The 15000-nt window shown below is 48.6% G+C and overlaps 1 protein-coding gene and 1 long non-coding RNA gene across 2 annotated transcripts in view; one reads left to right on the top strand and one right to left on the bottom strand.

Annotated features, from left to right (window-relative positions):
* The window catches only part of LOC134458643 (uncharacterized protein DDB_G0271670-like), a gene marked incomplete at its 3' end in the record, with an annotated part of 108756 nt that overhangs the window by 53835 nt on the left and 39921 nt on the right, over positions 1-15000 (bottom strand). The window lies entirely within an intron of this gene.
* LOC134458724 (uncharacterized) lies at positions 7584-8021 on the top strand. Its single transcript, XR_010036604.1, has 2 exons — positions 7584-7777; positions 7924-8021. It is a non-coding gene; the product is annotated as an uncharacterized LOC134458724 (long non-coding RNA).

Below are 15000 nucleotides of genomic sequence, written 5' to 3'. Positions count from 1 at the left end.
CATTTAAATTCATTCTATTTCAATTCTTTAATCCAAAAGGTGATTTAAATATTCCCACTTTTCACACCCCTCTTCACACACACTCTTCACATGCCCATTTCACCTGGGTCTCTTGTCAGTTGAATTGTCGATTAATTGCGAGCGATTAATGTTTTTTAATCGAATAACGCATTGATCGATTAAAGTCGACTAATCGATGAATTGTTTGCATCCCAATGCCAATGCTGTGTCGATACGAGCTACCCGTCAAGCCCTTTTACCAAGCCAAGTACCAAGTCATTTTACCAAGTTACCAAGCCATTACAATGCACTACTATGTGACTACTAACGAAGGGAAAGCGGAAAGCCCAAATGGGAAACTCCAACTTCCATTGTCATTGTGACACAGCACTCCACAGCACACAAGTGCACACAACGAACTGCACACAACGAAATTGAATGTATGCCTCATCCGTGCAAGGGAGCAGCCTCCAATCGCGACGGAAAAGGGAGCAGTGCTGTGGGGCGGCTCAGTGTACCTCAGTCATGGATGAGGATGGGGGAGAGCACTGGTTAATTACTTCCCCCACCAACCTGGCGGGTCTGGAGTCGAACTAGCAAACTCTGGGATACAAGTGACGAGGGTTTAGATAAAAAGCCTACCTGACCTCGACAATGCAGCCCATATTGACAGGACAGGACACTGACAACGAGCAGTGGCAGAGAGAGAGAGAGAGAGAGAGAGAGAGAGAGATGCAGAGAGAGAGAGAGAGAAGGAGAGAGAGAGATGCAGAGAGAGAGAGAGAGAGAGAGAGAGAGAGAGAGAGAGAGTGTGTGTGCAGACCACCAGGCTATAGACCAGACCAGACCAGACCAGGCCAGCCTGGCACCCATCCCAGCCCCACTGTGGCTCACTGTGAGCGGACGGGAAGGGAAGGCTTTACTCAGCCCCCCGCGGCTCCACCACCACCACCACCCCCCTAGCCTCCATTCAGGCACTGTATTGAAGGACTTTGGGTTTGGGATTTTTTGGGTAATTTATTTAGGCCTCTTTAGTTTGTAGAATGTAAAAGCAGCCACTAAGCGCCCCCTTTGGTAAGTAGTAGGTATTGCAGGTTAGATTTGCCCAGTCATGTTCCTTGTTAATTTCCATCATTCTCAATAAGGCAGTTCAGTGGAAGGATGCGTGAAGACACCATCCAATTGATATCTTTGGTTTAGTTCGCCATCCACTGGTTTTTGTGTTCTGTGTGCGTCCAAGGATATGTAAGTAAATTACTAATGTCATTATTTGTAGTTTGATGCATATATTTTTGTGTATTTTGATGATATTTGGTAATCTTAATTGCGATGATCAGCCGACCACATGGTAATGCTAATTTATGTATATTTTCTACTTTCTCTGTTTGTAGAACCACACACACCCACACACAAATGTATCACAACTGCACCAGTATGCAAGTATATGTACAGATCTTCTTTGATGGCGAATAAATATTGAAGATTTTGACATCAAGCATTTTGACTGATGCTTCACAGCGGTCACCATTCCCACAACCAGTTTAATCTAATTTGAATATTAGAACCCCTCATTACAATTTGGTGCCGAAACCCGGGAGAGTGATCACTGTGCACTTTAAAAATGTTTCCATATGAGAGGAGAGATATGTCCACACATGCTGATGATCGCCCCCGACGTCAAATACGTCCCCCAGCATGGATGGATGATTACGAAGTGCAGCTGCCACCCATGGATAGACATCCCTTCGCTGCAGCGGCCCCAACCCAGCATGATCTCCTAACCCAGCAGCCATACTACAGTCAGGAGAGGCGCGGAGACATCTCTGCTCCACCTGTGCTCTCTAACCCGTGGTCCCCGTCGTATGATACCCGACCAAAGTATCCCAGAGAGTCAGTGTACTCGGGACCCCAGTATCATAGCACCCCTGATCCACGGTTTATCGGAGCACCACTAGACCCCTCACCTGCTATGCAAGAGGAGCTGCGCCAGGTTAGAGAAGAGAATCGCAGGCTTCAGGCCACTGTAATGGAGATACAAAGGCAGCTTAATGCAAGTAAACAGCCAGACATATCCCTGCCTCCTCCTCCCCCCCCTCTATTGGCAGACCATGTCTCACAGTTACCAGCACGCATACCGCCAGCGCCAGCTGTGGATGCCGTGGCTCGCAACCTCTCACAGCCAGCTCCACAGGCCACTCCGTTGCCCGCACCCCCTATGCGAGTAGCTGTGAAGGACGAAATTGACGATGGAGATTGGCCTCTTCCTCCCCCACCTGTAGCAGAGGACGACACGCCATACCGCCCAGCAACAGTTCCTCTGCCAGTGCCTCTCGTGGAAGAGCTAACAGCCTGTCTTAGGAGGATGGGGATAGCCCCAGAGCACCCACCAAGGGTGCCAACACCTGAGTACTGTGAGCCGTATTCTGAGGGATCCGTGTTGCAAGGGCCCACTCACAGGCCAGAGCGACTGTCTATTCAAGCTGGTCCCATGCATGCACGCTCTCAACAGCAAGCCCCATTCAGTGACCCAAGCCATGAGGATGCCTATGCCCACCGCCAGAGAGAAAGTGTCTATAGGGGGCCTAAAGCTACCATCCCAGACTTCACTAAAGGGGACCCTCGTGAGTTTAATAGGATGAAAGACTCCCTTGAGAACCTCCTCCCTGCAGATGCTACAGAAAGGTTTAAATACCAAATACTTCTGGACCATCTGAAGTTTGAAGATGCACTCCTCATAGCAGACTCCTATATGAATTCTCCCCAACCATATACAGATACCATGGCCTCGCTTACGGTGCATTACGGGCAACCTCATCAGTTGGCGCTACGGCGTATTGCAGAGTTAATGGAGGCGCCCAACATCCGAAGCCACGATGCGGCCACCTTCAAGAGGTTTGCCCTCAGAGTGAGAGCTTTGGTTGGTATGCTTGACAAGCTGGGAGAAGAGGGTCATATAGAGTTAAAGTGTGGGTCGCATGTCACCAGGCTTATGTCGAAGCTCCCTCAAGAACGCTGTGCTGACTTCATGAAGTATGTGCATCCACTCAACGTCCAAGTACCTAACCTGTTCGACTTCTCCGACTGGCTAGAGTTCGAGCTAAAGGTCCAAGAGTATGGACAGTGCTTGCTAAGAGAGGTGAAAGAGCCCACTGAGGGAAAGAAGGAGCGAAGGAAGGATTCAAAGTCAGCTAAGTCCACTACTGTACTCCACAGTACCGAGAAGCCCTCAGGCAGTGCATCGGCTACGGCTAGCCCCGCAAGCAAGGTCACGCCTTCATGCCCATACTGCACCGATGCCCAGCACTACTTGAACCAGTGTACTACTTTCAGTCAGCTCACAACTGAGCAGCGCAGTGCCTGGATCAAGAGCAACAGACGGTGCTGGCGTTGTGCTCGTTCCCATCAAGCCGCCGAATGCAGATTGAAAGCTAGGTGTAAGTCCTGTGGAGGGAGACATCTGGATGCCCTTCATGACCTCAACGCAAGGCCAGCCACCGAGGAGAAATCCTTCCTAGTGAGTGCTCCAACCAACGAAGTGCTCTATCTAGACCGCAAGGCAGGCTCCAGCCAAGTGCTCTTAAAGGTGTTGAAGGTGGTGCTACGGCATGGGGAGAAGGCTATGGAGACTTATGCAATACTTGACGATGGCTCAGAGCGAACAATGCTCCTTCAAGCTGCTGCTAAGGTCTTACATCTGAATGGTGAGCCGGAGCAGATTGCCCTTAGAACAGTGCACCAAGACCTTAAAGTGTTGCAGGGCATGTCTGTCTCATTCACCATCTCACCTGCCGGTCAACCGCATAGGACGTTCCAGATCCAGAGAGCCTTTACTGCAGACCCCCTGGGATTAGCAGAGCACTCTCAGCCTGTTAAGATGCTCCAGCACCGGTATAGACACCTGCAAGGCTTGCCGCTCCAAACACTGGATAGAGTTCAGCCAATGGTCCTCATTGGATCTGATCAGCCTCACCTGATTACCCCAACAGAGCCAGTCCGATTGGGGCCACCAGGAGGACCAGCGGCTGTGAAGACCAGACTTGGCTGGGCCATCCAAGGTCCTACCAGTGTTGTTCGGCAACAGCTCCACCCTGAACTCTGTCTGAACATTGGCATACTTTCACCCTCAGAGCAGCTCCAGCATCATGTGGAGAAGCTATGGCAGATGGACGTTGTGCCATACAAGAGTGAAAGGTTGGTGACGCGTTCGAAGCAGGACCAGGAGGCGGTGCACACACTTGACACGAAGACAGTGAGGGTGGAGGTTGAGGGAGTCTTGCGCTACGCCACTCCACTGCTACGTGTAAAGGACATGCCCTGCCTCTTCACTCCCAAAGAAGCTGTCCTGGCCAATCTGCGGAGCACTGAAAGACGCCTGCTTAAAGACCCAGAGAGAGCAGCAGCCTATGAGGCCGAGATCTCAAAACTCAAACAGGCTGGCTATGTTGTCAAGATTGAAGATGAGGAGGTAAACACGTCTCCTGAGTCCTGGTTTATCCCACACCACATGGTGACGCATAACGGGAAAAATAGGATTGTGTTCAACTGCTCCTTCACCTACAAAGGCCAGAACCTGAACGAGTTACTGCTACCTGGTCCGACCCTTACCTCCAGCCTTCTTGGTGTCCTGCTGAGATTCCGAGAACATGCCATTGCCTTCAGCAGTGACATCAAGGGCATGTTCCACCAGGTCCGGTTGTTACCAGAGGACAGGCCACTACTGCGATTCGTGTGGAGGGATCTGAAAAGAGATGGCCCAGCAAGCGTCTATGAATGGCAAGTCCTCCCCTTTGGGACCACATGCAGCCCCTGCTGTGCAACGTATGCACTGCAGAAGCATGTGGCCGACCACTGTCAGCCAGGGGATGATGTTCGTGTTGCCATTGAGCGGTGCTTCTACGTAGACAACCACTTGCAAAGCCTCCCCTCCACTGAAGAAGCACAGCAGCTGGTAGACAAACTCAAGGCTCAGCTTGCCACAGGTGGCTTTGATCTGCGCCAATGGGCCAGCAATGCCCCGGAAGTCATCAGCCACCTGCCGAAGGAGTCAAGATCCGAGAGCAGTGAGCTGTGGCTCACAGAGTCCCATGAAGATCCTCAAGAGCTCACCCTTGGACTCCGTTGGCTGTGTGCGTCAGACACGCTAGGCTACAAGTATCACCTTGGAGAAAACCCCACTCCTACTATGAGGAACATCTACAGCACGCTGGCAAGGCTTTACGATCCACTCGGCTTTCTCATACCCTTCACCACGCGAGCCAAGATCATCGTGCAGTACCTGTGGAAGAAGGAAAGAGAATGGGATGATCCCTCCTTGCCAGAGGATGCTATGAAGGCGTGGCTGAGTTGGGAAGCCGAGCTGCAACACCTTCCAGAGATTGTCCTGCCTCGTTGCTATACTAGCCCCCCTCTGGACAACCCTGCTGCTCTGCGAAGCCTGCAGATCTTCTGCGACGCGTCTGAGAAAGCCTATGGCTCAGTAGCGTACTTGCGTACAGAGATACCAGGCCAGAAGGTGGAAGTGGCTTTCCTGACAGCGCGATCAAGAGTGGCCCCCAAGCGCCAACAGACAATGCCCAGGCTGGAACTATGTGCAGCCTTGACAGGCGCCCAGCTGTGTAAGCTCTTACAGCACGAGCTAACCCTGAGACTTGATGAGGTGACTCTCTGGACGGACTCAACCACCGTACTGACTTGGATCCAGTCAGACTCCTGCAGATTCAAGGTGTTCGTGGGTGCCAGAGTCGCTGAAATCCAGGAGCTGACCGAGGCTCAATCCTGGAGGTACGTGGACACTGCGAACAATCCCGCAGACGACATAACCCGTGGTAAGAGCCTAAGAGACCTTGCAGGAAAAAGCAGCCGTTGGAGCCACGGCCCAGCGTTCCTGCATCAGTCCCCTGAGCACTGGCCAACCAAACCCACAGCGGAGTCCCTGGAGGGTGAAGAGTTGCGCAAGACCGCGTTCTGTGGTTCCATAACCACTGCCCCACTCCCCTACTTACCTGACCCGAGTCAGTTCACCAGTTTCAAAGAGTTAGTGGAAGCAGTGGTGCAGGAGCGTCACGGGGCGGCAAGCAACCAGTCTACCCCAACAGCTGAGGACTACCAGACTGCTGAGAGGGACCTGCTGAGACAAGTGCAGGTGGAATGCTGTCTCAGAGGACTTCAATCACCTGTCAGAAAGCAAACCAGTCCCCTCCACCAGTCGTCTGATCTCCCTAGCCCCCGAGTATGACAAACAGCTCAAGTTGATTCGAGTTGGAGGCAGACTGCGGCGCAGTGACGTGCTTGAGGCTGAGAGCATTCACCCTATCGTCCTGGATCCAGCCCATCCAGTTACCAAGCTCATAATCCAGAGTGTCGACTGTGACCTTCGCCACCCAGGATCTGAGCGCGTCTACGCTGAGTTACGACGAAAGTACTGGATCCTCCGCGGAAGAGAGGCAGTAAAGCGGCATCAGCATTCATGTACGGAGTGCCAGAAATGGAGGGCTAAGCCAGCTGTACCACAGATGGCAGACTTACCACCTGCACGTCTGAGGTTGCTGAAGCCACCCTACTTTTCCACCGGCATGGACTGCTTCGGTCCTCTTACTGTCAAGGTTGGACGACGAAAGGAGAAGCGTTGGGGTATATTACTCAAGTGCCTCACCACCCGCGCCGTCCACATAGACCTCTTGAGTAGTCTGGATCAGGATTCCTTTCTGATGGCACTCCGCCGATTCATTTCCCGCAGAGGGAAACCTGCCGAGTTACTCTCAGACCAGGGCACGAATTTCAGAGGAGGGGAGAGGGAGCTCCACGACTCCTTCAAGGCTCTGCACCCTACCCTACAGTCCGAGCTGGCTAAGCACCAGGTGAAGTTCCAGTTTAATCCACCAAGTGCTCCCCACTTTGGTGGGGCCTGGGAGAGGGAAATCAGATCCATCAAGGCGGCCCTGTATGCCACTATCCAGTCTCAGACTGTAACGGAAGAGGTCCTGCGCACAGTCCTCATTGAAATTGAGGGCATACTCAATTCAAAGCCCCTGGGTTACGTATCCAGTGACATCGCAGACACAGATCCAGTGACACCCAACATGCTCTTGATGGGGCGGCACGACCCCTCTTTGCCTCAAGTTGTGTATACAGAATCTGAGTTGCTGAGCCGACGTCGTTGGAGACACACCCAGGTCTTGGCTGACCAGTTCTGGAGAAAGTTTATAAGACACCACCTGCCATTCCTCCAGACACGGTCAAAGTGGCAGAGGGACACCACCCCGCTGCAGCTAGGCGCTGTCGCCATGATAGTGGACCCACAACTCCCCAGAGCCTCATGGCCTGTAGGCCGCATCACGAAAGTCACCCCAAGTGCCGATGGGAGGATCAGGACAGCGGACATCCAGGTCAACAACCGGAGCTACACCAGGCCAGTTGCCCGTCTGGTCCCACTGCCGGGACTTCCAGAGACTGCTCCCGATGGCAGTCCTTCTCCAGGATGACAAATATGACTTTGCATATTTGGGGGCGGCTGTATTGAAGGACTTTGGGTTTGGGATTTTAAAGTAATTCATTTAGGCCTCTTTAGTTTGTAGAATGTAAAAGCAGCCACTAAGCGCCCCCTTTGGTAAGTAGTAGGTATTGCAGGTTAGATTTGCCCAGTCATGTTCCTTGTTAATTTCCATCATTCTCAATAAGGCAGTTCAGTGGAAGGATGCGTGAAGACACCATCCAATTGATATCTTTGGTTTAGTTCGCCATCCACTGGTTTTTGTGTTCTGTGTGCGTCCAAGGATATGTAAGTAAATTACTAATGTCATTATTTGTAGTTTGATGCATATATTTTTGTGTATTTTGATGATATTTGGTAATCTTAATTGCGATGATCAGCCGACCACATGGTAATGCTAATTTATGTATATTTTCTACTTTCTCTGTTTGTAGAACCACACACACACACACACAAATGTATCACAACTGCACCAGTATGCAAGTATATGTACAGATCTTCTTTGATGGCGAATAAATATTGAAGATTTTGACATCAAGCATTTTGACTGATGCTTCACAGCGGTCACCATTCCCACAACCAGTTTAATCTAATTTGAATATTAGAACCCCTCATTACAGGCACTGTCACCCAGACTCAGGCCTGTCACAACCAGGCAGGCAAAGAAGGCAATTGCCTAGGGCACCCACTTGAAAAAGGGGGCCCCGTGGTAAAGACTGGTTGTGTACTTGTATTCAAATGATAGCAATGACAACTTTGTGAGTGAGGCGAAACCTCCCTAAAATACTGCCATCAAAATCTCTCTCTCTCGAGGGGAACCCTCCCCCATTAGTGAAAAGAGGAGAAGGGCCCCAAGTCTCTCTTTGCCAAGGGCCCCCAAATACCTTGAAACGGGCCTGTCACCCAGACTGAGCCCTGCATTCTCCTCATGTCACTTACAGACTTCCCCCATGAGTCAATTCAACAAAACTAACAAAAAAAAACAATACACAAAATTCCTCCTTTTCTCTGTCTGAACGGAAAAGAGATTGTATTGAGCCCCTGCTGGGTCTTTGCCTAGATGAGACATAAACAGACACATGGGCACACCCACACACTCACGCACGCACACACACAGAAACACACACACACACCCACACACACAAGAAACACACACACACAAACACACACACACACACACACAGAAACACACACACACACACACACAAACGCATGCGCGCGCACACACACACACAAACACAAACACACCCACACACACCCACACACTCACGCACACACGCACGCACACACAGAAACACATAGAAACACACACACACACAGACACACACACACACACACACACACACGTACACACACAGACACAGATACAGACACACAGACACACAGACACACAGACACACACACACACACACACACATGATGTCTATGTTTATGTTGATGCCAATTGATGCAACTTACGCCTGCTTTGAATGCAGTGAATTGAGGGTGTCTGACGTCACGTGACAAAGGCCTATTACATGAGGAGCAGGAAATGAACTCAATGACACAAAGCGCATTTCCCTCCGCCAAGTCATACTTTTTTTCATGGAAGTATGCAGCAAATGGGCGGATCTAGCCATTTTGGGGCCCAAGGCAAGACATAAACATGGGGCCCTCAAAAATCAATACTTGGACAAAAAAAATAGTGTTTTGCCTTATCTATATCTTTGATTACTTTACACAAGTGACAAATTAATATCAAGCGTATTTTTTCGTGTGTTCTGTGACAGTTGGGGGCCCCTGTGGAGGACAGACTTGGTCGGGGCCCTTGGCGATTGCCTAGGTTTGCCTAATGGAAAGTCCGCCTCTGCTACAGTACTTGCCTTCAAGGCTGCTGTCCCACTAATCCCCTGTTTGCATCTAGACAACCTACTTTTTTAATCCAAGAGTTGTTTCATATTCAAGATAATATATGCATAAACTACCGTAACATCCGATGAAGGGGGGAGGAGAATGGAAATAAACCGTGGAAATTGACCGCTGTTTAACCGTTTGCCGACTGCAGCGTTGTTATGGTTACCATTTACGAGCAGACTGATATGGAACAGTGTTTTTGTTCTTACAGATATACTTCAAAGGTAGTCACTTATAGATATTTAAAACCCCATCTCATCGCCCAATCAGAAAGCAGGATCCTGCTGGGAATAGAGACAGCTTCATTTGCTCTGCACTGCACCTCTAACTGTACACTCACGGCACGAGCTGCTTAAGCCACAAACATACTGAAAACATTCAAGGAGTAATCTCAAGAAACAAGTCCACACATTCTGCTGTCTTTGATCAGCACCACACTTTGTCATTGCTTATTCCTTATAAATTATCATGGTATCAGAGGGGGACAAAAAGGTCAGTCGTCCCGTGTCCTGGGAGATAGGGAGCAAAAATTGGGTCCTCATTACATTGAATGTATTGGTTGGGGGGGCCCTTTCAGATGACTTTGTTCTGGGCCCAGCCAAAGCTTTCAGCTGCCCTGGGTATCACCACAACTTGTCATTGTTCTATGAATCAACATGATTTCAACTTCTCTTTTTCACAGATCAAGATGGTTCATTGACGACCTTTTCACTCATCACTGAAGAAGCAGGGAGCTGAAAAATGACCCCCTGGCTTCAGCTCCGGTCCCTCCAGCTATGAACACAACAATAATACCCGCTATTTATTTCTGTGAGACAAAGATAAGACTCTTGTTAGAGGCAATATATTTTTTCTCTCTCGCTGCGAAGAACACTGTTAGAGAACCCTACAGTGCTAGTGTCAGGATTGCACTGCAGAAAGTCCAGAATGACAGCTGAGGTCATCGAGTTCAGCCTGCTGTAGTCCGGGATTTTTTTGTTGTTGATGATGGAGGGTCACATTTGGAGCTGTACCAAAAAATATGGGCTACATTTTTTAAACTGAAAGACAAAAGGCAGGCAAGACAAAGAAGAAAGATGGATTGCTGTTAACGATGAATGATGATGAGGATAATGGTAATTTAAATAAACGATGAAGATCAGATGTCCATCATCTGGTCCTTGATAGTAAATCTCGAGGAAATAAATAAAGGGGGGGGGGGGGGTGGGGGGAGGGGGGACGGTGGGGGGTAAAAGTAGCAGCAACCCCCTCCAGACTCAAACTGGAAATGAACTATTTCACTCGAGACAGGATGAGACGAGACGAGACGAGACGAGGCGAGCACGGCAGTATATTTGGGCGGGCAATCCTCCACAGACCCAAGTTAATTAATGAACACAATTAAGTGGCTTTTATCTTAAGGAAGGACAATGGATGGCTTCTCAGACGGAGACAAAATGTCCACTTCAAATAATGGAAAGATGTCCACCAGGGCATTCCAGGTAACTGTATATCTTCAGATAATAGCACGGGCAAGTCATTGCCTTTGGAGGACTTCATTAGCTGTCGTTAAGACAAAGCCTTTCAGTTCTTTTACTGCTTTGCATATACATAGACATGGTGGAAAAATACAGAAAGTTTCTACAAAGACTCACATTTACTTAGTGTCCATTCAGTAGATTTAACTAATGCAGGGGTGTTAAACTCAAATTCACAGCGGGCCAAAGACAAAATCTGGGATGGAGTTTTCAGTATTGAATATATGACGAATTCAATATTTACTCAAAAGTGGACTGATATTGTGCATACAGTACAGCTCTTAATACTCTTAAGTATATACAGTATACAGTACAATACTGTACAACTCTTAAGGAATAAAGCATTCCCATAATATATAGGCTACTTACACAATCATATACTTTTATGTCATGGTAAGCACTGTTAGCCTACACTTGTCTGGACACACTCATAATTCTTGTGATGCACAGAACTTTGCCTTCCACATTTCCTATATTAATGGTGTATGTGTGCCAACGGTAAGCAGGCGGCTGTAATACACATTTGAAATGATCTCGGGGGCCAAATAAAAAGGCTCTGCGGGACGAATTTGGCCCCCGGGCCCGAGTTTGACAACATTGAACTAATGCATGGTCACAAAGAAATGGAAAACTACTGTGTGCGCAAGTGGATACTTCAGTCATTTTAAAGTGTAATTTGAAAGCATTTGGCATTTACGGAACATTAGTAAGCCTACTGTATATGGTAAGTATCTTACGTAACCATTTTAGTGTGCAAAAAACGAAAGTATAGCAGTTGTGTGTCTGGAGATGTACCATGCAGGGGGGCACACACACACACACACAGACAGGGGACAGTTGTGAGGGACAGAGAGGGCCCAGAATTGGTTCCTCATTACATTGCATCTATGGGGCCGGAGGGCCCTTTTAGGTGACTTTGTCCTGGGCCTGGCCAAAGCTGTCAGCGCCCCTGATACCATGTGTGTTCCTTTAGTTCTGTGTGGGGTCAGCGTGGTATGGCACATACAGTACTGTACAGCAGATAGCAGTGTTCCTCCCTCACACAGAGCAGGGCGCCCGACACCNCCCCCCGACCCCCCCCCCCCCCCCCCCCCCGTGCAGCAGATAGCAGTGTTCCTCCCTCACACAGAGCAGGGCGCCCGACACCCCCCCCCCCCCCCCCCCCCCCCCCCCCCCCCTGAGTGCCGAATGAGTGACTCACCCGCAAATCAACATGACTGCAACACTCCTGTCTGAGCTGTGAATGTATAGTTCTCTCTGTCCCTCACTGAGGAGGAGGAGGAGGAGGAGGAGGAGGAGGAGGAGGAGGAGGAGTGAGGTGGGGGGGGGGGTGGTTGATGACGGTTGAGTGTGAAAATGCCATGTGAAAAACAGCAGCAGGATATCAGTGGTACAGTTTCGCTCCCCTCTCCCTCTTTCTGTCTCTGCATCTCTCTCTCTCTCTCTCCCGCTTCCTTACTCTCCCTCTCTCTGCATCTCTCTCTCTCTCTCTCTCTCTCTCTCTCTCTCTCTCTCTCTCTCTCTCTCTCTCTCTCTCTCTCTCTCTCTCTCTCTCTCTCTCTCGCCACACTCCTCCACCCCCAAGCCACGAAACGGTCTGACAGCTCTGAAAGGCTCTTGCAGGGCTTCTATTTAACAACTGCAATACCGACTGTGTGGATAACAGTTGCCAAGAATCAGCAACACCACTAAAAAAAGGAGTTTTCTGTATCTAAATCCTCTCTGCTAACCCTGTTTGACAGGGAGAGGTGTTTGGCCTTGCCAAGCTTCCCTGAAACTTGTGTGTGTGTGTGTGTGTGTGTGTGTGTGTGTGTGTGTGTGTGTGTGTGTGTGTGTGTGTGTGTGTGTGTGTGTGTGTGTGTGTGTGTGTGTGTGTGTGTGTGTGTGTGTGTGTGTGTGTGTGTGAGAGAGAGTTGTGTGTCGGAGGTGTGTGTATTCGTTTGTTTCTTTGTGGTGTCCCTGTCCATTGTGATACATGTATGTTTGGTTTGCTCACATTTTCACATACACTGATTTTAACTAGCACATAGTAGGCTACACACTGCACATTCACAAGGACCACAATGGAAACAAGCTGCAAGCTTTTTTGTGATATCCTTTTGACGTGTTGTACAAGGTTTATTTATTTGTACTTTTTTAATGCTTTGTACAATGTCAATAAAAGAAATCAATCAATCAATACTCAAGCTGAAAAACAACAGACCATACAGCAAGAATGTTGAACACTCACTCACTAGGCTACTCCTACTGTCTCTGCAATATACTCATCATAATGGAGGCAATATTATTTGCTAGGGAGGAAAGAAACAATGGTCTTTTCACCTCTCGTCTGACCACACTGATAACCATTGCTAATAGCAACCATAGCCTTCTACTGTTTCTGGACAATAGGGATGGGGTAACATTATATACATGAAGGGATGCAAAAACAGACATTATAAACACTTTGTAAATAATGATGAACAAAACATGAACAAAAAATGATTGTAAATGAGTAGGAATTGTTACGCTCATATTTTATAGATACGTTTCTTTGTTTTGTAATTATTTTGTAAATGAATAAAAAATACTCCGTTAAAAGGTTTGTAAACTCTTGGAACATTAATTGTAGATATTTTATGAAGCCTTAATAAGACGTAGTAAGATGTTTTGTTCAACATTGTTAATTATTTACTGAAGTCTTCATAATGCTTTTTATGCATCCCTTAATATAAAGTGTTACCAGGGATGGACGTTAACCCTGCACTGTGAATCCCAGCACTAATGCCATATGTACAAAGCAGGACTTACACTAGGAGTGTTGAATATGACACCCTAAGTGGTGAGTAAACACTGCCACACGCGTGCCGTGCGGTCTATCAGGGAGTGCGTTGCAATATGCGCCCTTGCCTCCTCCACTTGCCTCATCCACTTGCTTCTCTCCTCGTACCAGGAAGTACTATGTCATGATGACATCACTGACAACAGCATTATATTTCAATATCTTGCAAAAGCTCAATTTTAAAGTCTTTTTCCCATTTGCAAATGGGATGGTGAATGAAAAACAGTCCCTCAAAAGTTGTTGTGGCTAGGCTGACAGCTGGGAAACGTTATCGTTTTCTCCACGGAGGAGGGGCCAGGAGGCAGGACGAGGAGACAAGCGCAAGTGGAGGAGGCAAGGTCGCATATTGCAACGCACTCACAGTCTATGTAGCATGGAGGCACTGCATGAGGCTAGCATGGAGGCATACAGCGGGCGGTGTCAGGTGGCGTCTAAAAGCCAGCGCCATCTGGAGACAAAGATATATGACCCAGTGTCTAAGTAATGGACTTGTGTGTGAAAAGTCCCCGAAGAGCACCTAATGCCTTGTTAAGGACCTGTTGATCCTATTTTGGCCCGCTTTTATTGCCGCTAACATGGAGATATTGTGTTTCAGGGGCAGGAACAACTAACCACATGGCGACAGCACATGAAGGGCTTCATATTTAACAGACAGCCAGATCACGGCACCATGGAGGGTTTAGCCGTTACGGTAGGCTATCTCTGCTAGCATGGCACAGCCAGGCAGAGGCACAGTTTCCATTAGGCAAACATAGGCATGGGGGCGCTGTGGCGCAGCGCGCTAAGCCCCCCACATTTGGGCTTGCATGCCCATGGGGACCCGGGTTCGAGTCCGGCCAGGGTCAATTCCCAATCCTACCCCGTCTCTCTCCACACACTCACTTCCTGTCATAATCTTCACTTTCCTATCAATAAAGGCACAACAGCCCCTAAAAATATCATTAAAAAAACGTAGGCAAACATAGGCAATTGCCATCCACACGGGTCCCAACTATCACACAGCACACAAAAAAGTATGCTTTTTCATCTTAATTTGTCAGGAGTGTAAAGTAATCCAAGATATGACATAGACAAAACACTAAAATAGAACGAAAACACCACATTTTATCTCTATATGATGTGATTTTTGAGGGGTCCCATGCTTATATTTCACCTAGGGCCCCAAAATGGCTAGATGCGCCCCTGCAGCCAGGGACAAAAGAGACCCTGACAGACTGTCTGAGAACTGGGCATCTAGAAATATAGGCCTAGCCAGGGCCGGATTAAGATGGCCTGGGGCC

This window comes from Engraulis encrasicolus, chromosome 11 (genome assembly GCF_034702125.1).
Source record: "Engraulis encrasicolus isolate BLACKSEA-1 chromosome 11, IST_EnEncr_1.0, whole genome shotgun sequence".
NCBI classification, from domain to species: domain Eukaryota; kingdom Metazoa; phylum Chordata; class Actinopteri; order Clupeiformes; family Engraulidae; genus Engraulis; species Engraulis encrasicolus.
The sequence above is the reverse complement of the archived record's forward strand: the minus strand, read 5'-3'. Positions and strand labels throughout refer to the sequence as shown.